Source organism: Mustelus asterias, chromosome 6 (assembly GCF_964213995.1).
Source record: "Mustelus asterias chromosome 6, sMusAst1.hap1.1, whole genome shotgun sequence".
Taxonomy (NCBI): domain Eukaryota; kingdom Metazoa; phylum Chordata; class Chondrichthyes; order Carcharhiniformes; family Triakidae; genus Mustelus; species Mustelus asterias.
The window spans coordinates 142,126,235-142,152,940 of record NC_135806.1 but is presented as its reverse complement, the minus strand read 5'-3'; the positions used below and the strand labels follow the sequence as shown (position 1 = coordinate 142,152,940).

Sequence of the window (26,706 nt, the reverse complement as noted above, 5' to 3'; positions counted from 1 at the left end):
AATCTAATACTACATCCAAGTAGCTGTGCTTTACATCGTACTGGGTGAGGCATTAAACAAAAAGATTGTATATCCAAGTGGCTAGACAGTATTTCTTGGCAAGGTACTCAACCATGAAACCCATATGTTAGGAAATTATCTCATTCTCACCAACATAAGCACACAAAACCCCACCTGGTACTGTGTGCTCAGAAGCAGGAACTAAGGCTGAATATGTTTCTGCCCCTCCATAACCGAGAGTACTAAAACCAATTGCAGCTTCTTGGGAGCGGAGGAGGTTCACTGCTGTAAACTCTTCCTAGGCACCTCTCCAAGATAAGACAAAAAAGTGTTGATTGTGAAAAGCCCACTGCTGCTATTCCTTACAACTTTCATTGTCAGGTTTCCTTCACGGCTCCTTTCCGTTTCCCAAGGATGAGGTAAATTTGAGTACACTGCAATTCAATATTTAATTCCAGAAATAATTTGTTCTGAAAAAACGCTCCAGCTTTTTAAAATATTGAACTAAAATGCATAACCCAACAAGCCTATGAGTATGCATTTCCCGCAGCTGGATGAGGTGGACTGTAGGTTGTCTCATATCATAAACACATTTAAATAGATATACAACCATAGAAAAGTCACAGCACAGAAGGAGGCCATTCGGTCCATCCTGTTCATGCCAGCCCAAGGTCACCCAGGTGCCCTTTCAAATCCTACCTTCCTGCACCCGGCCCTTAGCTCTGTAGCTTCCAGCATGTAAGATGCAGATCCAGGTACTTTTTAAAAGAGTTCAGGATCTCTGCCTCCACCACCAACTCCGGCAGCGAATTCCTGACACCCACTACTCTCTGCGTAAAACATTCTTCCTCAACACCTACTGCCACTTATCTTCAATCCATGTCCCCTGGTTCTAGAATTCTCCACCAATGGAAATAATTTTATCCTGTCCATTTTATCTCTTCACCTCATACTTTTGTACACCTCTAACAAGTCACCCATCAGCCTTCTTTGTTCCAAAGAAAATAACCTCAACCTATCCAATCTGTCCTCATAGCTACACTTTTCCAGCCCAGCCCTGGCAGCATTCTTGTAAACCTGCTTGGCACTCTCTCTCTAGAGCAATTACATCCTTCTTGTAATGTGGTGACCAGAACTGCATACAATGCTCCAGTTGTGGCCTCACCAGTGTTTTATACAATTAAATATTTTAATGAAATTACGAATATAAAGAACACTATAATTTATATTTGTGTAGTGCTTTAGTGCAGAAGTCGTCTCAAACCACTTCACATTATGCTGGTAAAAGAAAATCATCAGTAACATCCGCAAAAACAGCTCACAAGGAAATCAAAAGTAAATTAATTGAATATTGTCCATTTGCCGACATAAATGCAACTTCAACAACATTCAAGAAGCTTGCTAGCATCCAGGATGTAGCAGCCTGCTTCATCATCACCCCACCCACCACCTTAAACATTTGCTCCTTGATGAACAATGGCAGCCGTGTACCATCTACAATATGCACTGCAGCAACTCATCAAGATTCCTCCAACAGCACCTTCCAAACACTCAACCTCAAGTATCTAGATGGACAAGGGTATCAGCCAAATGGGAACATAATTCCCAAGCTGCACAGCATCCTGACTTGGAACCATTCACTGTTGCTCGGTCAAAAGCCACATGGGCTGCAGCTATTCAAGAACTCGGCTCACCATTACCTTCTCGGGGCCAAATAAGGAAGGCGAACAACTGTTGGGCTGGTACCCATGTACGAATTTAAAAACTCCGTACTGAACCTTTGCATTTTCAAAAAGAACACTTATTAACTAATAACTGCACTGGTTAAAATTCAAAACAAACTACACCTAATTGAAAGCATCTTCGAGGAAAATTACCTCCCATCAAATGCTGGGCATGACACACGCACACTAATGGTGGTCTTCCATCACTGACCATCAACGTTTGCAGTGCGACGGAAACACTAATAATGGTTGGCAAGTGGGTAGATATTGCATTATCCCAAAAACAAACAAGGCTAAAAGGAGAAAATTATAGCCGTCCAAATGGGCTGCTGGCAACAGCCAAGTGGCATAAAATTTCTCCCATCAGAGAATGTCTTGGACAAGGGGCCATTCCAGAGCATGAACCACTGTCCAGCGGTCCAGGGAATAATAGCAGCACCTCCCTCAGCCACTCCGTGGTTTACAAACTCAGGAATTGAACCTGAAACTTTCTGATCAGTACAAAGCTATCAGGGGAGTTACTGGAACATAAGTATTTGAATTCAATGTATCATATTCCGCTGCTAGTAGTAATTATCTTTCTTGCAAGGTTCTCTTACAGAACACTGAGGGATTTATACGTCCATCGTTTAACAACGAGAACCAACAGAAATAATCCTAGTCACGCAGATGCCTTTGCAGGAACCTCCAGACACTCAGCCAAGGTCTGCGATTTTCTCAAATACAGGAAACTCAAATACAGGAAACTAACATCCACAAACTTTGCCACTGTAAATGACAGTACTTCCCATGCTCAGTGAGAATGGTCTCTAAATTTATAAAACCGCTGGCAATATTGATGGAGTATGCTTTTATTGGCACAGCCCTGCAAGAAGTTTGATCCAAGATGAACAATTTGAAACAGAATGACTACTTGCATTTACGTAAGCGTATGAAAGGTCATCTTATCAGTCAAGCCACATTGAATTGATGCTCTCACTGCAGTCACTATCTCACAAAAGCTTGTTTTACTTCAATATATTCACAATGAATTGTATAACGCCAGATCGAATTATAAATTGACATAATCCAGATGATCAGATGATCTTGAAAACAAATTCTCACCGTGTCAAATTTACTTAAAGGCGCTGAGCAACGTCACCTCTGAAATATTTTTCATTGTGCGCAGCTCACAGAATACTACAGTGCAGAAGAGGCCTTTCGGCCCCATCGAGTCTGCACCGATGCACGCCCCGACTTGCCCACCTAATCCCATTTGACAGCACTTGGTCCATAGTTTTGAATGTTATGGCGTGCTAAGTATTCATCCAGGTGCTTTTTAAAGGGTGTGAGGCACCCCGCCTCACTACCCTCTCAAGTAGTGCATTCCAGACCGTCACCACCAACTGAGTAAAAAAGTTTTTTCTCAAATCCCCCCAAAACCTTCCACCCCTCACTTTTAACTTGTGTCCCCTTGGAACTGACCCTTCAACTAAGGGGAACAGCTGCTCCCTATCCACCCTGTCCTCAGAATCTTGAACACCTCAATCAGGTCGCCCCTCAGTCTTATCTGCTCCAACAAAAACAACCCAAGGTTATCCAACCTCTCTTCATAACTTAAATGTTCTATCCCAGGTGAATCTCCTCTACACCCATTTGTGTTCACGTCCTTCTTACAATGTGGTGACCAGAACTGCACACAGTACTCCAGCTGTGGCCTCACCAAAGTTCTATACAACTCCCGGGCGGCACGGTAGCGCAGTGGTTATAGCACTGCTGCTTCACAGCTCCAGGGTCCCGGGTTCGATTCGCAGCTTGGGTTACTGTCTGTGTGGAGTTTGCACATTCTCCTCGTGTCTGCGTGGGTTTCCTCCGGGTGCTCCGGTTTCCTCCCACAGTCCAAAGATGTGCGGGTTAGGTTGATTGGCCAGGTTAAAAATTGCCCCTTAGAATCCTGAGATGCATAGGTTAGAGGGATTAACGGGTAAATACGTGGGGGTAGGGCCTGGGTGGGATTGTGGTCGGTGCAGACTCGATGGGCCGAATGGCCTCCTTCTGCACTGTAGGGTTTCTATGATTTCTATGATCATGACCTCCCTGCTTATGTAACCTATACCCCGATTGATAAAGGCAAGTGTGCCATTTGCCTTTTTCACCATCCTATTTACCTGCCTTTCTGCCTTCAGAGATCTATGGACAAACACGCCAAAGTCCTTTTGTTCTTTCGAACTTTCCAGTGTCAGACCTTTCACAGTATACTTCCTTGTCGAATTACTCCTTCCAAAGTGCATCACCTCTCACAATTCAGGTTAAATTCCATCTGCCACTTATCCACCCATTTCATCTATATTTTCCTGTAACCTAAGACACTCAACCTCACGGTTAACCACCCGGCCAATCTGTGTGTCATCGGCAAACTTACTGATCCTACCCCCACGTAACTCATCTATGTCATTTATATAAATGACGAACAATAAGGGGCCCAGCACGGATCCCTGTGGTACGCCACTGATCATGGCCTCCAGTCACTAAAGCAGCCGTCTGTCACCACCTTCTGTCTCCAACCACTAAGCCAATTATGAATCCACCTTGTCAGATCACCCTGTATCCCATGTGCATTAGCCTTCTTAATAAGTTCAGGGAACCTTTCAATTTCTTTGTCTGCTCACAGAGCATCTTAAATAAGCCTGTGCAGTACCTTCAGTGTTACTGAGAGTGGCTACACATGCAACTTACAGGGAACATTGCTGCTGACACACTGGACTACACCTGCATGAGCCACAGTCACCACAGTCATTCTTCAGTGTGCTGAGACAGTAAGTGTAGGTGAATTCAAAAGAGAAAATGCTGGAAACTCTCAACAGGTCTGGCAGCATCTGTAAGAGGAGAAAAGAGCTGAGGGGGGGGGGGGGGGGGGGAATATGCAATGTGTACCTCTTGGCAGAATTTTGCGCCCAATTTGAAATCAATTTGTGTAATGTCACTTTCTTTGTTCAGGGGAATAGGGAAACAGAAAACTCGCAGCAAGCTATTACATAAGAGCCATCAAATTAACTAAATGTCCCAGTTTGTCATTTTTTTTTGGAGAAGTACAATGAAAGTCAGAGAGCTGGCATGGACTGAATGAGCAAAGTGGCCTCTTTCTCTGTTGTAATAACTCCATGACTTAGTCTTATTGATTAAGAATTGCCCAATGACAATTTATCAAAAGACATCTCAGTAGACCCTCATATGAAGCTGGTTGGTGCCATTTCCCCCGGCAGGAACTTTAAGGGACGGATCAACCAGGTGGTGAAGGCAACCTCTTAAATGATTATGCTGATCTCAACTGGGCTAAGAGTAGAAACAGCAGAATGGGGACCAACAAAGGATGGAGACAAAAAAAACAGCAGCCAGAATCAGAACCTCCCCAGTAAAGGAGAAGAGAACATTACAAGGGGCATTGGGGTGGGAATCTACTTCATTCCCGATATGGGCAAACACCACCAAGTTCCTATCCAAGCCACACATCTTCCTGACTTGGAACTATATCACCGCTCCTTCATTGTTGCTGGGTCAACTTCCTAAAACTTTCTCCTGATAAGCCGATGGGTGTACCTAACCACAGGGAACAAAGAACAGTACAGCACAGGAATCAGGCCCTTCAGCCCTCCAAGCCTGTGCCGCTCATTGGTCCAACTAGACCATTCGTTTGTATCCCTCCATTCCCAGACTGCTCATGTGACTATCCAGGTAAGTCTTAAACGATGCCAGCGTGTCTGCCTCCACCACCCTACTTGGCAGCGCATTCCAGGCCCCCACCACTCTCTGTGTAAAAAACGTCCCTCTGATATCTGAGTTATACCTCGCCCCTCCCACCTTGAGCCCTTGACCCCTCGTGGTCGTCACCTCCGACCTGGGAAAAAGCTTCCCACTGTTCACCCTATCTAAACCCTTCATAATTTTGTACACCTCTATTAGGTCTCCCCTCATTCTCTGTCTTTCCAGAGAGAACAAGCCCAGTTTACCCAATCTCTCCTCATAGCTAAGACCCTCCATACCAGGCAACATCCTGGTAAACCTTCTCTGCACCCTCTCTAAAGCCTCCACGTCCTTCTGGTAATGCGGCGACCAGAACTGGACGCAGTACTCCAAATGTGGCCTAACCAGCGTTCTATACAGCTGCATCATCAGACTCCAGCTTTTATACTCTATACCCCGTCCTATAAAGGCAAGCATACCATATGCCTTCTTCACCACCTTCTCCACCTGTGCTGCCACCTTCAAGGATTTGTGGACTTGCACATCTAGGTGCCTCTGTGTTTCTATACTCTTGATGGCTCTGCCATTTATTGTATAACTCCCCCCTACATTAGTTCTTCCAAAATTCACCACTTCGCATTTATCTGGATAAAATTCCATCTGCCATTTCTCCACCCAATTTCCAGCCTATCTATATCCTGCTGTATTGTCCAACAATGTTCATCGCTATCCGCAAGTCCAGCCATCTTCGTGTCATCCACAAACTTGCTGGCAAAACCAGTTACACCTTCTCCCAAATCATTTATATATATCACAAATAGCAGAGGTCCCAGTACAGAGCCCTGCGGAACACCACTGGTCACAGACCTCCAGCCGGAAAAAGACCCTTCGACTGCTACCCTCTGTCTCCTGTGGCCAAGCCAGTTTTCTACCCATCTAGCCACTTCTCCTTGTATCCCATGAGCCTTAACCTTCTTAACCAACCTGCCATGAGGGACTTTGTCAAATGCCTTACTGAAATCCATATAGACGACATCCACGACCCTTCCTTCGTCAACCGTTTTTGTCACTTCCTCAAAAAACTCCACCAAATTTGTAAGGCACAACCTCCCTCTTAGAAAACCATGCTGTCTGTCACTAATGAGATTGTTCTGTTCTAAATGTGCATACATCCTGTCTCTAAAGAATCCTCTCCAACAACTTCCCTACCACGGACGTCAAGCTCACTGGCCTATAATAATCCGGGTTATCCCTGCTACCCTTCTTAAATAACGGTACTACATTCGCTATCCTCCAATCCTCGGGGACCACACCTATGTCCAATGAAGAGACAAAGATTTCCGTCAGAGGCCCAGCAATTACATTTCTTGTCTCCCTGAGCAGTCTAGGATAGATGCCATCAAGCCCTGGGGATTTGTCAGTTTTAATGTTACCTAAAAAACCTAACACTTCCTCCCTTGTAATGGAGATTCTCTCTAACATGTCAACACCTCCCTCTGAGACACTCACAGTCAACAAGTCCCTCTCCTTTGTGAATACCGATGCAAAGTATTCATTTAGGATCTCCCCTATTCCCTTGGGTTCTAAGCACAATTCCCTTCCTTTGACCCTGGGAGGTCCAACTTTTTCCCTGACAACTCTTTTGTTCCTAACATATGAATAAAATGCCTTAGGATTCTCCTTAATCCTGTGTGCCAAGAACATTTCGTGACCTCTTTTTGCCCTTCTAACTCCCCGTTTGAGTTCTTTCCTACTCTCTCTGTATTCCTCCAGAGCTGCATCTGTTTTCTGTTGCCTGGACCTAACGTATGCCTCTCTTTTCTTTTTGATCAGATCCTCAATTTCCCTGGTTATCCACGGCTCTCGAATCCTACCGTTCCTATCCTTCCTTTTTACAGGCACATGCCTGTCCTGCAGCCTTATCAACTGTTCCTTAAAAGACTCCCACATGCCCGACGTGGACTTACCCCCGAACAGCCTCTCCCAATCAACGGCCACCAATTCCTGCCTAATCCGGCTATAGTTAGCTTTCCCCCAATTTAGCACCCTACCCTTAGGACAACACTCATCCTTGTCCATTACTATCCTAAAGTTAACAGAGTTGTGGTCACTATTTGCCACATGTTCCCCTACCGAAACTTTGACGACCTGACCGGGCTCTTTTCCCAGAACTAGATCCAGTATCGCCCCCTCTCTAGACGGGCTATCTACATACTGTTCCAAAGAACCTTCCAGTACGCATTTTACAAATTCCTCCCCGTCCAGACCCCCAGCCCTAAGCACTTTCCAGTCTATACCAGGGAAATTGAAGTCTCCCACTACAACAACACTATTTTTTCTGCACATATTCAGAATCTCCTGACATATCCGTTCCTCCACTTCCCGTGGGCTGTTGGGTGGCCTGTAGTATACCCCCAGCATAGTGATTGCACCTTTCCTGTTTCTGAGCTCCACCCACAGCGACTCATTACATGACCCCTCTAAATTGTCCACCCTCTGCACCGCTGTAATATGCTCCCTAACTAATACCGCTACTCCACCTTTTTTAGCCCCTCCTCTGTCTCGCCTAAAACACTTATACCCCGGAATATTCAGCTGCCAGTCCTGTCCTTTTTTTAACCATGTCTCCGTCACCGCAACCACATCCAAATTCCGCGTAAGCATTAAGGCCCTAAGTTCGTCTGTCTTACCCGTTGCGCTCCTCGCATTGAAGGAGATGCACTCCAGACCTCCAGGCCCACTCAGGTCATCCTGCTCCAGAATGCTCTTCTTCTTAGCTAGCCTTGCCCTGGCCCCCAGCTCGACCCGAGCCTCAGTGCTTACTGACCTACTGTTTTGATCCCCACCCCGCTGCCACACTAGTTTAAACCCTGCCGAAACACTGCAGTGGGACTGCAGTGGTTCACGGCAGTGGCTCACCACCACTTATTCAGGTATAATTTGGGAAGGGTAATAAATGCTGGCATTTCCAGCAACACTCACATCTCAAGAATGAATTAATAATCAACTACACAATTTTCATCAACCCTCTCCACTTCATTACTACTGCTTCGACCACTACTACCACTACTTCAAAAAACATTCAAACATGATTTGCCTTTAAAAAAATCCCTGAAGGCTTTCATTTATAGCACATTCTTTCAAAATTATAATCAATTTTATACCTGATTATTGTCTCAGCATTTCCCAATCAACATTAGGCTAAAGTAAATGCAAAATACTGTGGATACTGGAAATCTAAAAAACCAACATGAAAGAAAACATATACATCGATATTATCCTAGCTACTTTATACATTTTTTAATATAATGAACAAAGCCTTTACATTGATTGAAGCCATGATAGGCGACACCTCACATAAAACGGAATTACCAGCCATCAGAAAACCACTGCAACCTTGTTATCTCGGAGGTAAAGTTTATTTATTAGTCACAAGTCGGCTTACATTAACACTGCAATGAAGTTACTGTGAAATTCCCCGAGTCGCCACACTCCGGCGCCTGTTCAGGTCAATGCACCCTAACCAGCACATCTTTCAGAATGTGAGGGGAAACCGGAGCTCCCGGAGGAAACCCACGCAGACATGGGGAGAATGTGCAGACTCCACACAAACAGTGACCCAAGCCGGGAATCAAACCCGGGTCCCTGGCGCCATGAGGCAGCAGTGCTAACCACTGTGCCAGCATGCCACCCTCATGTTTTTCCTAACAATGTGAATAACCTCACACTTAGGGGACACAGTGGCTTGCACTGCTACCTCGCAACGCCGGCCTTGGCTAACTGTGTGTGTGGAGTTTGCCCGTTCTCCCCGTGTCTGCATGGGTTTGCTCTGGGTGCTCCGGTTTCCTCCCACAGTCGAAAGTTGTGCGGGTTAGGTTGATTGGCCATGCTAAATTGTCTCTTAGCGTCAGGGTAAATATGGGGTTATGGGGATAGGGCCTAGGATGGATTGTTGTCAGTGCAGGCTCGATGGGCCGAATGGTCTCCTTCGGCACTGTAGGATTCTATGATTATTCACATTATATTCCATCTGCTATATTCTTACCCATTCACCTGGCTAAATCCCTTTGAAACCTCCATCTCGCCACTCTCATTCCCACCCAATTCTGTCTCATCAGCTAACCTGGAAATATTATATTTGGTCCCCACATTCCAATCATCGGTATAGAATGTGACTAGCTAGGGTCCAAGGACTGATGTCTGTGGTAACCCACGAGTTGCAGTCCTCTAACCTGAGAATGACCGGTTTATCCCTACTGTCTTCTGTCTGTTAATCAATTCTCAATCGATATCAGTATATTCCACCCTCACCCCACATTTTTGTTCAATAACCTCCAAAACCCTTCGGCAAATCCACATACACCACATCCTCCTTACCTATTCTGCTTGTTGCACCCTTCTGCTTGTTGCACCCTTCGGCAAATCCACATACACCACATCCTCCTTACCTATTCTGCTTGTTGCACCCTCAGAAAACTCCCAACAGCTGTGTCAAATGTGATTTCCCTTTCATAAATCCATGTTGACTCTGCCTAATATGCCCATTGTTTTCTAAGTGTTCAGTTATCACATCCTTTATAATAGAGTCGAGTCTTTTCCCCATTACTGATATCAAGTCTGTAGTTCTCCGTTTTCTCTCTCCTTGTTAAAGAATTTGGTTACATTTTGCGTCTTGCATTTGCAGATCTGGGTGCCCTTGTACAAGTTAGTATGCAGGTACAGCAAATGATTAAGGCGGCAAGTGGAATGTTTATTACATGGGGAATGGAGTATTGTAGGAACGTTTTACTGCAGTTGTACAGAGCCTTGGCGAGACCACATCTGGAATACAGTGTGTCTTTTTGGTCTAAATATTTGAAAAATAATATAATTACATTAGCAACAATTCAGGCTCACGCCACTCATTCCTGGGATAAAGGGTTTATCTTACAGAGAAAGGTTTAGCAGTTTAGGCCGATACTCATTAGTGTTTAGACTGTGAGGTGATCATATTGAAACATTTAAGATTCTGAGGGGACTTGAAAGAATGTTTCCTCTTGGGGAGAATAAACAAAGAACAATACAGCACAGAAAGAGGCCCTTCGGCCCTCCAAACCTGGGCCACTCATGTGCCCACTGGACCATTCTTTTGTATCCCTCTATTCCCAGTCTGTTCATGTGGCTATCTAGATAAGTCTTAAACGACCCCAGCGTGTCCGCCTCAATCACCTTGCTTGGCAGTGCATTCCAGGCCCCCACCACCCTCTGTGTAAAATACGTCCCCCTGACATGTGTGTTGAACCTTGCCCCCCTCACCTTGAACCCGTGACCCCTTGTGTGCGTCACCTCTGACCTGGGAAAAAGCTTCCCACCGTTCACCCCATCTATGCTCTTCATAATTTTATACACCTCTATTAGGTCGCCCCTCATCCTCAGTCTTTCCAGGGAGAACAACCCCAGTTTACCCAATCTCTCCTCATAGCCAAGACCCTCCATACCAGGCAACATCCTGGTAAACCTTCTCTGTACTCTCTCCAAAGCCTCCACGTCCTTCTGGTAGTGTGGCGACCAGAACTGGATGCAGTATTCCAGATGTGGCCTAACCATCGTTCTATACAGCTGCAACATCATATGCCAACTTTTATATTCTATGCCCCGTCCAATAAAGGCAAGCATGCCATATGCCTTCTTCACCACCCTCTCCACCTGTGCTGCCACCTTTAAGGATCTGTGGACTTGTACACCCAGGTCCCTCGGTGTGTCTATACTCCTGATGGTTCTGCCATTTATTGTACCCCTTACATTAGATCTACCAAAATGCATCATTTCGCATTTATCTGGATTAAATTCCATCTGCCATTTCTCTGCCCAATGTTCCAGCCTATCTATATCCTCCTGTATTCTCTGACAATGTTCATCACTATCCGCAACTCCAGCAATCTTCGTGTCGTCCGCAAACTTACTGATCACACCAGTTACACCTTCCTCCAAATCATTTATATATATCACAAACAGCAGAGGTCCCAGTACAGAGTCCTGCGGAACACCACTAGTCACAGACCTCCAACCGGAAAAAGACCCCTCCACTGTTACCCTCTGTCTTCTATGGCTAAGCCAGTTCTCCACCCATCTAGATAGCTCACCTTTTATCCCGTGAGATTTAACCTTTTGCACCAGCCTGCCATGAGGGACCTTGTCAAACGCTTTACTAAAATCCATATAGACGACATCCACGGCCCTTCCCTCGTCAATCGTTTTTATCACCTCCTCAAAAAACTCCACCAAATTTGTGAGGCATGACCTCCCTCATACAAAACCATGCTGTCTATCGCTAATGAGATTATTCAGTTCTAAATGTGCATATATCCTATCTCTAAGAAGCTTCTCCAACAACTTCCCTACCACGGACGTCAAGCTCACCGGCCTATAATTACCCAGGTTATCCTTGCTACCCTTCTTAAATAACGGGACCACATTTGCTATCCTCCAATCCTCTGGGACCTCACCTATGTCCAGTGAAGAGACAAAAATTTCTGTTAGAGGCCCAGCAATTGCATCTCTCGCCTCCCTAAGGAGTCTAGGATAGATGCCATCTGGCCCTGGGGATTTGTCTGTCCTAAAAAACCTAACACTTCCTCCCTTGCAATTGAGATTTTTTCTAGCGGGTCAACACATCTCTGAGACACTACCAGTCAACATGTCCCTTTCCTTTGTGAATACTGATGCAAAGTATTCGTTTAGGATCTCACCTACTTCCTTTGGTTCTAAGCATAATTCCCCTCCTTTGTCCCCGAGGTCCGATTCTTTCCCTAACAACCCCCTTGTTCCTAACGTATGTATAAAATGCCTTAGTATTCTCCTTAATCCTGTCTGCCAAGGACATTTCGTGACTCCTTTTTGCCCTGCTAAGTCCCTGTTTGAGTTCTTTCCTACTTTCTCTGTATTCCTCCAGTGCTCCATCTGTTTTTAGCTGCCTGGACCTCATGTATGCCTCTTTTTTCTTTTTGATTAGACCCACAATTTCACTGGTTATCCACAGCTCTCGAATCCTACCTTTTCTATCATTCCTCTTTACAGGCACATGCCTGTCCTGCAGTCCTATCAACTGCTCCTTAAAAGACTCCCACATGCCAAATGTGGATTTACCCTCGAACAGCCTCTCCCAATCAACAGCCACCAAATCCTGCCTAATCAGGCTGTAGTTAGCCTTCCCCCAATTCAGTACCTTACCCATAGGACAACACTCATCTTTTTCCATTACTATCCTAAAGTTCACAGAATTGTGGTCACCAAGGGAACAGTTTGAAAATAAAAGCCCTCCCCTGTAAAACAGAGATGAAGAAAATTTTATTTCTCTCAGAATCATAGAATCAAGAAGGAGGCCATTTGGCCCATCGAGCCTGCACTGACACAATCCCATATAGGTCCTATTCCCATAACCCCAGATATTTATCCTCCTAGTCCCTCTGACATTAAGGGCCAATTTATCATGGTCAATCAACCTAATCCACACATCTTTGGAATATGGGAGGAAACCGGAGCACCCAGAGGAAACCCACGCAGACATGGGGAGAATGTGCAAACTCCACACAGACAGTGACCCGAGGCCGGAATCGAACCTGGGTCTTACCGTTGTGAGGTAGCAGTGCTAACCACTTTGCCACCGTGCTGCCCATGGTTGCTTGTCTGTGGAATTTTCTTCCCCTGAAAGCAATGGAGGCTGGGACATTTAACTTATTAAAGGCTAAGTTAGATAGATTTTTGATAGACAAGGCAGTCAAGAGTTATGGGAGACAGACAGGTGGAGTTGAGACTACAACTATCTCAGCCTTGATCTTAATTGAATGGCAAAGCAGGCTTGAATGGTCTACTTCTGCTCCTAAGACTTAAGTTCTTATGTTATCATCTATTTTTATTCTGTCCATTATCTTCCATGCCTTCTCCTTTACACTGGCAGCAGCCAATTCTCTAGTGAAGATATAAAAAGTGCTGAGTTCATACCTTAGACGTATCCTCTCCCTGCACAAGAATTTCTCCCCAATCAACTCCAGCCATCCTTTGAATACCCTTTTACTATTTATATCTTGATAAAAAGTTATGGTGTTTCCTTTGATGTAAGCCGCTAATCAATTCTTATAACCTGTCTCTATGCCAGTTATGTCCTTTTGAAGTTCTCTAAGTTTCTATATTATCAACCTCTTCTGCTATCTCATTTTAATTTCTCTCTCTTTAGTCATCCAGGGAATGCTACATTTGGATGTCCTTCCTTTCCCCATCATGGGATTAATGTTTAATCTGCATCAGAACCAATTGCCCCTTGAAGATCTCCCAATGTTTTGCTGAAGAATTTTTGATTCTAATAAATCTTTTTGCCTTACTGACACTATTTCTTTGTTTCTACCTTCATTTTCCATAACTATTCTAAACTTGATGATATGGTCACTATTTCCCAAATGCTTCCCCACTGCCTCACTTCATTTCTTAAACTCAATCCAGCACTGCTTCCTTTCTCATTGGAAACACACTGAGCAATCTTTTGTAACATTTCAGGAAATCTTCCCTCTCTCTCTTGGCCCTTTATACTATTACTACTACAGTATATTGGGATAATTGAAGTTTCCATCACCATCACTCTGCAGTTATTACATCTTTCAGTAAATTTGCCTGGAAATGTGCTCCTTTCCACTCCCCACAATTTGGTGGCCAGTATTGTTGATGCAGCAACTCTGTTGCTCTTAATTCCAACACACTAGATTTTGTCTTTACCCACTCAGCAACATCAGCCCTTTTAATGCTGTAATAGTTTATTTGATCACCCACCTCCTTGTAACCCTTCCTAATCTTTCCTGAATACATTCCAGTCATGAATATTAAGTTCCTAATACTCCTCTCCTTGAGCAGGTCTTTATTATTGCCATATATTATCATCCCATGTGGTTACTTGAGCCTACGACTCACCAACTTTATTCATTGTGCTCTGCATGTTTGCATTCCATCTTGGACAGCCTTGCATTGACCTAGTCTTATCTCTATTTCTGAACTATTTTTTACTCTAGTGTTAATAGCCTCTCCCAGTCTTCCATTCACCTTTTTCCTCCATGTCATCATGATGCCAATTCTCTGCCATATTAACAAGAACAGTAACTCCTAACACAGGACCGCAGTCCTTTTTACTTCCTATGTCATTAGTTCCCACCTGGCTATGACTTCTGGCTGTTTCCTTGCTCCTCTCAAAATGTTCTGCACTTAGTGACGTTCCTTACCGAGACACTAGGGACGAAATATACGATACAGGACTCATACCAGCAGTTACAGTAATGGTTGTTTATTAAGTCTTCTATTTTCCCTGACTTGCTACTGCTCACTATATCCCACCGCAATTCCTTTCCCCACAATGCCAGTGATGCATGTCCATCACCTTGCTGGTATTCAGCACTGAAAATTGATTTGAAAATGCCGCAATCTAAGAGAATGTCTGCCTTCTCCTACACGCCAGATGGCCACCCATTATCTATCCTCCTAAAGACTCTCTGACTGCAGGAATGTGTGCGCCAAGAAATTCTCAGCCTCAGTCCTGCAGTGACTCCAGGCATTCCTAGAGCTCAGGAACCCCGAGTTTTAGCTTTAACAACTCGAGCCGTGTTGTCCAACAGAAATTGACAATTTGCCACTTGTCGCTATGATGGTGCACACTAATTTTAGTCAAATGCTTTACATCCCTCAAATGATACAGATAAATGTACTTCATATGTGTAAATATACTTACACATTTACAATTACAGTAGCCAAATAAAACACCCACTATTTCAAGAAATGAGCAGAAAAGTTAATGTGAGTGTTGAGAACACACACACAGCCCCAAAATGCCTATCACTAATTTTTGATGTATTAATCAGAACTGCAATGAGCCATAGCTGGGTTCCTAATTAACCACATGTGGCTAGTTGCTGACATATCGGACAGCACGGAATTAGACACACTTCCTGCATTAGAAGTGTCCCAGAGTTCCCACATGGTACATAAATTGCAGACAATAGGTCTCAGGAATTCCATCATTTTGCTTTAAAAAATTAACTATTTATGGTATATAGTATATACACATGCACATGCATGTTAATTTAGCAATTCCTTACTCCCATTTATTTTTCAATTATTTATGTATACTGTGTTTTATTTAATACAATTTATATTAATTAATACTATCCAATTTTATGCCCCTGTCTACATCAACAGGGACGAAGCAGAAAAGGTCGAGAGCTTCAGGTTTTTAGGTGCCCAGATCACCAACAACCTGTCCTGGTCCCCCCCATGCCGACACTATAGTTAAGAAAGCCCACCAACGCCTCTACTTTCTCAGAAGACAAAGGAAATTTGGCATGTCAGCTACGACTCTCACCAACTTTTACAGATGCACCATAGAAAGCATTCTTTCTGGTTGCATCACAGCTTGGAATGGCTCCTGCTCTGCCCAGCACCGCAAGGAACTACAAAAGGTCGTGACTGTAACCCAATCCATCACGCAAACCAGCCTCCCATCCATTGACTCTTTCTACACTTCCCACTGCCTCGGAAAAGCAGCCAGCATAATTAAGGACCCAATGCACCTCAGACATTCTCTCTTCCACCTTCTTCCTTTGGGTAAATGATACAAAAGTCTGAGGTCACCTACCAACCGACACAAGAACAGCTTCTTCCCTGCTGCCGTCAGACTTTTGAATGGACTTACCTTGCATTAAGTTGATCTTTCTCTACATCCTAGCTACAACTATTACACTACATTCTGCACTCTCTCGTTTCCTTCTCTATGAATGGTATGCTTTGTTTGTATAGCGCGCAAGAAACAATACTTTTCACTGTATGCTAACACGTGACAATAAAAATCAAATCAAATCTCTTTAAAGTCGGCCTTCCCTATGGCATTAAAGTTATCCCCTTAAATTATTACACATTATTTAAATTATGGAGTAATAAAAGTCCATCAGGTCTTTGTCAGCATAGTGAAGGACATGCCCCTGTCTACATCAACGGGGATGAAATGGAAATGGTCAAGAGCTTCAAATTTCTAGGGGTCCAGATCACTAACAACCTGTCCTGGTTCCCCATGCTGACACGATAGTTGAGAAAGCCCACCAACGCCTCTACTTTCTCAGAAGACTAAGGAAATTTGGCATGCCAGCTACGACTCTCACCAACTTTTACAGATGCTCCATAGAAAGCATTCTTTCTGGTTGTATCACAGCTTGGCTCCTGCTCTGTCCAATGCCGCAAGAAAATACAAAGGGTTGTGAGTGAAGCCCAATCCATCACTTAAACCAGCCTCCCATCCATCAACTCTGTCTGCACTTCCCGCTGCCACAGAAAAGCAGCCAGCATAATTAAGGGCCCCACGCACCTTGGACATTCTCTCTTCCACCTTCTTCCATCAGGAAATAGATACAAAAGTCTGAGGCACCAACTGACTTAAGAACAGTTTTTTCTCTGCTGCCATCAGACTTTTGAATGGGCCTACCTTTCTCTACACCCTAGCTATGACTGTAACACTACATTCTTCCCCCTCTCCTTTCCTATGTACAGTATCCTTTGTAATTATAGCACGCAAGAAACAATATTTTTCACTGTATACCAATACATGTGACAATAATAAATCAAATCAAGTCAGCCCTTTCCAAAGGCAATTCGGTTAGTCCCACTCTTTCTCCATAACGCTGAAATGTTCTCTCCATTATTTCTCCAAAGCTACAATTGAAGCTGTATCTATCATCCTATCAGGAGGTGCATTCCAAATTCTAACCATTTGCTGCGTTAAAGTTTTCCCACCTGTTACCCCTAGTTCTTTTGCCAATTACCTTAACAGTGAACAATACATTTACTGTTGCACCTTGGATTAAATTACATAGCATCTCCTTACCCCTTTACACTGAATTCCTGAACTTACCAGATTGACATAAAATATAAAATTTTGAATGGACACTTAAATATTTATAAGCAGTATATCAAACCCCAAAAGTTTCCCAACTTGAAAAGTTCATAACCAAACAACTCCAACTGTATACACTCCAACTGTATACACCCCAACATGCCACCTCTGCTAACACCTTTCTCCTTCTCTCTACCCTCACCCCCAAATAACAATTAAGGACTGGAACAACCTCCCACAAATCTTAATCTCCATGCTCTCCAAGGACTCAAATAGCTATTTACTGAACTTGTTTCAATCAATGCGACAACTGACGACACTGTGTACCTCCTGCGAAAATTCCTTAAAGCCTTAACCCAAGGGCCAAATTCCTGTCGCCAAAGCGGAATAGATTCTCCTAACTGTGTGCACACAGCCTTCTGAGCAGACTGCAGTCTCCAGGTACTGCAAACAACCCTTTTAATGAGGATAAATCATAACCTGGAACTGTCTTGTTTTACTTTACATGTTTATATATCGCCATTCCTCCCCACAGGCAACAAATCTTAAAACATTAAACACGAAATTGCAATTCAAAACAGTCCCATAGCCTCTTCAGGAAGTTTTGTTTTAAATGAATCCTAACAACCGTGTTTATTTTGGCCATAAAGGCACAATTGTTAATCGTTCTATACTTGCTGTAACACGTTCAGTAGACACGTTGAAAAATAACTTCGAGGCTAGTAATGGAACAGCACTGTTACCATGGAACATGGTGAGATTACAATGTTACAGCAGCCCCGGCACTGGCTGCCTTTCACTTCGAAAACAAATGCCGTACAAATTGCGCAGAAAATAACATAACCACAGAGCAGGGGGGTAGTGCGAAACTTGCGGTTAATGGGGTGGTGGCGGTGGGTGGGTGTACCAAGGGGACAGGACGCCTCGATAATCCAGTCACATCCGAATTCTGCCCAGATACACGCACATACCTAAACCTGGAGTACAAACAAACCTTCATTCCCTCTCTGCTCCGAGCCGTCTGTTCCTCCACAATCCAAACTCCGGGGTTTTAAGAACCGATTCCTGGCGTGGTCATTGATATTGAAAGAGAGACTTCAGCTACGACGCTATCCCCACTCAAAACTCAGAAACAGCCAAGTCATGGGATGGATTTAGAAGCTACCCTTCCCCCAGCTACCGCCCCGCCCGTAACTACAAGCAGATGGGAATTGGAAGCAAGAAGTTGCCAAATCTATTCAGTATTGCTGGGAGAAAAAAAGAGGATTGCGAGGCGAAACCCTTCCACAGCACGTCTCCTTTTCAGTACTGCCAAACAACCAAATCAAAACAGGATTGCAGCAATACACGTACCCGTTTCATTCCTCATAAACCGCAGCTCTGCGCAGTCTCAATGTTGTTGTGCCCTGAAAGTTTCCAGAAAACTCGAGGGGGGGGGGAAAGATCCACGAACATTGGAAAGGAAAAGGGGGATCATTTTAAAAGTTTTATTTCCGCACATTTTAAAACACCTAAATACATCAATTTGCTTGCTGCAAAATGTTGATAGTTATTTTAACCTGTTGCACACTACATACACCACACAACAGTAATAGATCTACAATCCTGTGGAAACAATGGCAGGGGGATAAGACATGCCTAGTATATAACTCAGGGTGCCTTCCGGCCCATCGTGCCTTTGCTAGCTCTTTGAAAGAGCTTCACAACTTTCTCCCACCCTCTCGCCATTTCCCTGCAAATAGTCCCATTTCGCATGCTTTACATGTGAAAGCAGTGGAGAGAGTTGCAGAAAAGATTCACCGGAATGGTTCCAGGGATCAGGAATTTCTGTTACATCGATAGATTGGCAAAGTTGAGATTTTGCTCTGCCCAAGACCGCAAGAAACTACAAAAGGTCGGGAATGTCTCCCAATCCTCATTGACTCTGTCAATACTTCCCGCTGCCTTGGCAAAGCAGCCAACATAATTAAGGACCCCATGCACCCCGGACATTCTCTCTTCCACCTTCTTCCTTCATGGAAAAGATACAAAAGTCTGAGCTCACATAACAACCGAAACAAGAACAGCTTCTTCCCTGCTGCCATCAGACTTTTGAATGGACTTACCTTAAGTTGATCTTTCTCTACACCCTAGCGAAAAACACTACATTCTGCACTCTCTCGTTTCCTTTTCCATGAACGGTATGCTTTGATTGTATAGCGCGCAAGAAACAATACTGTTCATTGTATGCTAATACACATGACAATAATAAATCAAATCAAAACTTTGAACAGAAGGTTACGAGGGGATTTGATAGAGTCATAGAGGTTTACAGCATGGAAACAGGCGCTTCGGCCCAACTTGTCCATGCTGCCCTTTTTTGTTAACGATTAAGCTAGTCCCAATTGCCTGCGGTTGGCCCATATCCCTCTAAAGCCATCTTACACATGTAACTGTCTAAACGTTTTTTAAAAGACAAAATTGTACCCGCCTCGACGACTACCTCTGGCAGCTTGTTCCAGACACTCACCACCCTGTGTGTGAAAAAATTACCCCTCTGAACACTTTTGTATCTCTCCCCTCTCACCTTAAACCTATGCCCTCTAGTTTGAGACTCCCCTACCTTTGGGAAAAGATATTGACGAGCGAACTGTGCCCCTCATTATTTTGTAGACCTCTATAAGATCACCCCTCAGCCTCCTACGCTCCAGAGAAAAAAGTTCCAGTCTATCCAGCCTCTCCTTACAACTCAAACCATCAAGTCCCTGTAGCATCCTCGTAAATCTTTTCTGAACTCTTTCTAGTTTAATAATATCCTTTCTATAATAGGGTGACCAGAATTGCACACAGTATTCCAAGTGTGGCCTTACCAATGTCTTGTGCAACTTGATTGGATTTGATTTATTATTTGATTTAATTTATTATTGTCATATGTATTAACATCATGAAAAAGTATTGTTTCCTGCGCGCTATACAGACAAAACATTCATAGAGAAGGAAACGAGAGAGTGTAGAATGTAGTGTTACAGTCATAGCTAGGGTGTAGAGAAAGAGCAGCAAGGTAAGTCCATTCAAAGGTCTGACAGCAGCAGGGAAGAAGCTGTTCTTGAGTCGGTTGGTACAAGACCTCAGACTTTTGTATCTTTTTTCCGAAGGAAGGTGGTGAAAGAGAGAATGTCTGGAGTGCGTGGGGTCCTTAATTATGCTGGCTGCTTTGCCAAGGCAGCGGGAAGTGTGGACAGAGTCAATGGATGGGAGGCTGGTTTGTGGCTTCAACAAGACATCCCAATTTCTGTATTCAATGTTCTGATCAGTGAAAGTAAGCATGCCGAATGCCTTCTTCACCACCCTGTGCACCCGTGACTCCACTTTCAAGGAGCTATGAACATGTACCCCTAGATCTCTTGTTCTACAGCTCTCCTCAATGCCCTACCATTAACTGAGAAAGTCTTGCCCAGGTTCGATCTACCAAAATGCATCACCTCGCATTCATCTAAATTAAACTCCATCTGCCATTCATCAGTCCACTGGTCCAATTGATCAAGATCCCGTTGCAATCCTAGGTAACCTTCTTCACTGTCCACTATGCCACCAATGTTGGTGTCATCTGCAAACTTACTAACCATGCCTCATAAATTCTCATCCAAATCATTAATATAAATGACAAATAACAGTGGACCCAACACCGATCCCTGAGGCACACCTTTGGTCACAGGCCTCCAGTTTGAAAAACAACCCTCTACAACCATCCTCTGGCTTCTGTCATCAGCCAATTTTGTATCCATTTGGCTACCTCACCCTGGATCCTGAGAGATTTTGATTTGATTTGATGTATTATTGTCACATGTATTAACATACAGTGAAAAGTATTGTTTCTTGCGCGCGATACAGACCAAACATACCGTTCATAGAGAAGGCAATGAGAAAGTGCAGAATGTAGTGTTACAGTCATAGCTAGAGTGTAGAGAAAGATAACTTAATGCAAGGTAAGTCCATTCAAAAGTCTGACAGCAACAGGGAAGAAGCTGTTCTTGGGTCGGTTGGTATGTGACCTCAGACATTTGTATCTTTTCCTGGAGGAAGAAGGTGGAAGAGAGAATGTCCAGGGTGCATGGGGTCCTTAATTATGCTGGCTGAACAAAGAACAATACAGCACAGGAACAGGCCCTTTGGCCCTTTGCTGAGGCAGCGGGAAGTATAGACAGAGTCAATGGATGGGACGCTGGTTTGTATGATGGATTGGGCTACATTCACGACCTTTTGTAGTTCTTTGTTTTCTTGGGCAGAGCAGGAGCCATACCAAGCTGTGATACAACCAAAAAGAATGCTTTCTATGGTGCATCTGTAAAAGTTGGTGAAAATCGTAGCTGACATGCCAAATTTCCTTAGTCTTCTGAGAACGTAGAGGTGTTGGTGGGCTTTCTTAACTATAGTGTCGGCATGGGGGGACCAGGACAGGCTCTTGGTGATCTGGACACTTAAAAACTTGAAGCTCTCAACCCTTTCTACTTCATCTCCATTGATGTAGACAGGGGAATGTTCTCCTTTACGCTTCCTGAAGTCGGTGACAATCTCCTTCGTTTTGTTGACATTGAGGGGGAGATTATTGTTGCCGCACCAGTTCACCAGATTCTCTATCTCATTCCTGTACTCTGCCTCGTCATTGTTTGAGATCCGACGCACTACGGTGGTGTCGTCAGCAAACTTGAAATTCGAATTGGAGGGGAATTTGGCCGCACAATCATAGGTGTATAAGGAGTATAGTAAGGGGCTGAGAACACAGCCTTGTGGGGCACCGGTGTTGAGGATGATCGTGGAGGAGGTGTTGTTGCCTATCCTTACTGATTGTGGTCTGTGAGTTAAGAAGTTCAGGATACAGTCGCAGAGGGAGGTGCCAAGGCCCAGGCCACGGAGTTTGGAGATGAGTTTCGTGGGAATAATAGTGTTGAAGTCAATAAATAGGAGTCTGACATAGGTGTCCTTGTTATCTAGATGTTCTAGGGTTGAGTGCAGGGCCAGGGAAATGGCGTTTGCTGTGGACCTGTTGCAGCGGTAGGCAAACTGTAGTGGATCCAGGTAGTCCAGGAGGCTGGAATTGATTCGTGCCATGACTAACCTTTCGAAGCACTTCATAATGATGGATGTCAGATTTAATCTTATGCAACAACCATGTGGTACCTTGTCAAAGGCCTTGCTAAAGTCCATGTAGACAACAGCAACTACACTGCTCTCATCTACCTTCTTGGTTACCCCTTCAAAAAACTCAATCAGCCCTTTTTAAACAAAGGCACAACATTTGCCACACTCCAATCTTCAGGCACCTCACCTGTGCCTGTCGATGATTCAAATATCTCTGCTCGGGAACCCACAATTTCCTCTCTCGCCTCCCACAACAACCTGGGATACATTTCATCAGGTCCTGGGGATTTATCTACCTTGATGCGCTTTAAGACTTCCAGCACCTCCTTCTCGGTTATATGTACACACCTCAAGACATCACTATTTATTTCCCCAAGTTCCCTAACACCCATGCCTTTCTCAACAGTAAATACTGATGAGAAATATTCATTTGGGATCTCATCCATCTCTTGTGGATCCGCACATTGATGACCTTGTTGATCCAGAAGAGGCCCTACTCTCTCCCTTGTTACTCTTTTGTCCTTTATGTATTTGTAGATGGTCTTTGGATTCTCCTTTGCCTTATCTGCCAAAGCATTCTCGTGTCCCCTTTTTGCCCTCCTGATTTCTCTCTTAACTCTACTTCTACACCCTCTATACACTTCAAGGGATCCACTTGATCCCAGCTGCCTCTGCATGTCATGTGCCTTCTTCTTCTTCTTGACCAGGGCTTCAACATCTCGAGTCATCCGGGGTTCCCTACTTCTACCAGTCTTGACCTTCACCCTAAGTGGAATGTGCTTACCCTGAACCCTGGTTAACACACTTTTGAAATTCTCCCACCGACCAGACATCCCTTTTCCTGCCAACAGACTCCCCTAATTAACTTTTAAAAGTTCCTATCTGGTACCATTAAAAATTGGCCTTGCCCCAATTTAGAATTTTAACTTTTGGCCCAGACCTATCGTTCTCCATAGCTATCTTAAAACTAATGGAATTATGGTCACTGGTCCCAAAGTGATCCCTCACTAACACTTCTGTCACCTACCCTTCCTTATTTCCCAAGAGGAGGTCAAGCTTTGTCCCCTCTCTAGTTGGACAATCCACATACTGAATAAAAAATTCCTCCTGAATACATTCAACAAATTTCTCTCCACCCAAGCCTTTAATACTATGGCTGTCCCGCTCAATGTTGGGAAAGTTAAAATCCCCTACTATTACCACCCTATTTTTCTTGGTATTTAAATCATGATGGGCCTGGACAGAGTAGAACAGAGGAGAGACTGTTCTCATTGGTGGAAGGATCAAGAACCAGAGGGCACAATTAAGGGATTTGGAAAAAGATGCAATGGAGAAAACTCTCATGCAGCAAGTTTTCTAGAATGAGCTGCTTGAGGGTGTATGGTGCAGGCAGTTTCAATCGAGGGAACTGGATTATCCGAAAAAGGAAGAACGTACAGGAAATACGAGGAGGAGGCGGGGATATGTCACTGGGTGAATTGCTCCTTTGTAATGCCAGCACTTCTCACTATGGGCCAATTGACAACCTTATATTCTGGAACCATTGTTATCCAATTCCCTGTAGAATGTTTCTATTGAATCTGCTTCCACCATCCCTTCAGGCAGCATGTTCTGGACAATAACAACTCGCTGTCTAAGATAAATTCTTAAATCCCCTCTGGTTCATAGAGGCACAGAGGCTACAGCACAACAATAGGATCACTGGTGAAATTTTTCTTGGTCACACAGGCCACCTTCCGCCCCTCTTCGGCTAGCCCTGCCAACTTAATTGTTCCTTTCTTCCATTGCTGAGGGTCTGGAGTCAAATGTAGGCCAGACCAGGTTAAGGATGGCAGATTTCCTTCCCTAAAGGATACTACTTGAGTTGATTTATGATTGTCACATGTATTAGTATACAGTGAAAAATTGTTTCTTGCGTGCTATGTAGACAAAGCATACCATTCAAAGAGAAGGAAAGGAGAGAGTACAGAATGTAGTATTACACTCATAGGGTGTACAGAAAGATCAACTTAATACGAGGTAGGTCTGTTCAAAAGTCTGACAGCAGCAGGGAAGAAGCTGTTCTTCAGTCATTTGGTACGTGTCCTCAGACTTTTGTATCTTTATCCCGATGGAAGAAGGTGGAAGTGAGTATGTCCAGGGTGAGTGGGGTCCTTGATTATGCTGGCTGCTTTTCCGAGGCAGCGGGAAGTGTAGACAGAGTCAATGGATGGAGGCGGGTTTGTGTGATGGATTGGGCTTCGTTCATGACCCTTAGTAGTTTCTTGCGGTCTTGGGCAGAGCAGGAGCCATACCAAGCTGTGATACAACCAGAAAGAATGCTTTCTATGGTGCATCTGTAAACGTTGGTGAGAGTCGTAGCTGACATGCCAAATTTCCTTAGCCTCCTGAGAAAGTAGAGGCATTGGTGGGCTTTCTTAACTATTAGCGTCGGCATGGGGGGAACCAGGACAGGTTGTTAGTGATCTTGACACCTAGAAACGTGAAGCTCTCAACCATTTCTACTTCGTCCCTGTTGATGTAGACAGGGGCATGTCCTCTACTATGTTTCCTGAAGACTAGTGAACCAAGTGGGATTTTACAATAATTGATGATAGCTGTCATTATTACTGAGACTTGCTTTCAATTCCAGAGCATCGATTGAATTTAAATTCCACCAGCTGGCATAGTGGGATTTGAAACCATGTTCCCAGACCATTAGCTTCTGCATTCCTCGTCCAGTGAAATTAACATGATGCCACTATCTCTCCTCATCTCTGTTATTCACCACATTTTAAAAACATTTCTCCTGAATACCCTTTGGATTGAACACTGACAACTTTATATATAAAACATCCTGTCTTGGTTTTGCCCACAAGTGGAAGCATCTTCTCTATTTGGCAATTAGCCGAAACCTGCATCCTCCAATTGCCCACAATCCTGCCAGTGGAAATTTTACTCTCCATTCACCTTTTCAAACACCCTTAGAAATATGAAGACCTTTATTAAATCTCTCTAGAACCCTCTCTTCTCAAAGATCATGTCTACCAGGAAGAGGTGAAAACAGGGCTCCAATAAGGATTTTCAGCAACCTTTAGAAGGTAAGAAACTGCTGACATGCTTAACTCAGGCACTGAGATAGTGGAGAAAGAATGGTTAATGATAGTGAACATAAGAACATAAGAACTAGGAGCAGGAGTAGGCCATCTGGCCCCTCGAGCCTGCTCCACCATTCAATAAGATCGTGGCTGATCTTTTTGTGGACTCAGCTCCACTTACCCGCCTGCTCACCATAACCCTTAATTCCTTTACTGTTCAAAAATGTATCTGTCCTTGCCTTAAAAACATTCAATGAGGTAGCCTCAACTGCTTCACTGGGCAGGGAATTCCACAGATTCACAACCCTTTGTGTGAAGAAGTTCCTCCTCAACTCAGTCCTAAATCTGCTTCCATAGAACCATAGAAAATTACAGCTCAGAAACTGGCCTTTTGGCCCTTCTTGTCTGTGCCGAACCATTTTTTGCCCAGTCCCGCTGACCTGCACTTGGACCATATCCCTCCACACCCCTCTCATCCATGAACCCGTCCAAGTTTTTCTTAAATGTTAAAAGTGACCCCGCATTTACCACTTTATCCGGCAGCTCATTCCACACTCCCACCACTCTCTGCGTGAAGAAGCCCCCCCGAATATTCCCTTTAAACTTTTCTCCTTTCACCCTTAACCAATGCCCTCTGGTTTTTTTCTCCCCTAGCCTCAGCGGAAAAAGCCTGCTTGCATTCACTCCATCTATACCCATCAAAATCTTATACACCTCTATCAAATCTCCCCTCAATCTTCTACGTTCCAGGGAATAAAGTCCCAACCTATTCAATCTCTCTCTGTAACTCAGCTTCTCAAGTCCCCTTATTTTGAGGCTATGCCGCCTAGTTCTAGTTTTACCCGCCAGTGGAAACAACTTCCCTGCTTCTATCTTATCTATTCCCTTCATAATCTTATATGTTTCTATAAGATCTCCCCTCATTCTTCTGAATTCCAGTGAGTATAGCCCCAGTCTACTCAGTCTCTCCTCATAAGCCAATCCTCTCAAGAAGCTGAGATAGAATGAGAGAATGGAAAATAGGCCAGTCGGAGGGTGCTTGCAGCAATATGTGAGCTGGAGATGTAGTGAGACTATTAAGGGGTCTGAAAGTGAGGACAAAATCAACACTGGTTTCTCAGTCTTCCAGATGACCTGGTTGAGAACTGGTGAAATATGTACGCGGGCCACT

General features: G+C 44.1%; 1 protein-coding gene across 6 annotated transcripts in view; it reads right to left on the bottom strand.

Annotated features, from left to right (window-relative positions):
* lifra (LIF receptor subunit alpha a) overlaps positions 1–26,706 on the bottom strand; it is a 222,714-nt gene that overhangs the window by 78,521 nt on the left and 117,487 nt on the right. Inside the window, exon 1 of one of the 6 annotated variants that reach the window (XM_078215246.1) lies at positions 18,694–18,726. The exons of 2 other annotated variants lie outside the window; for them this stretch is intronic. The gene's annotated coding sequence lies outside the window, so the exon portion shown is untranslated. Of the gene's footprint in view, positions 1–18,083; positions 18,197–18,311; positions 18,504–18,693; positions 18,727–26,706 lie in introns of those variants that run through there. 3 more of the 6 variants (XM_078215240.1, XM_078215242.1, XM_078215245.1) reach the window with 3 other exon arrangements.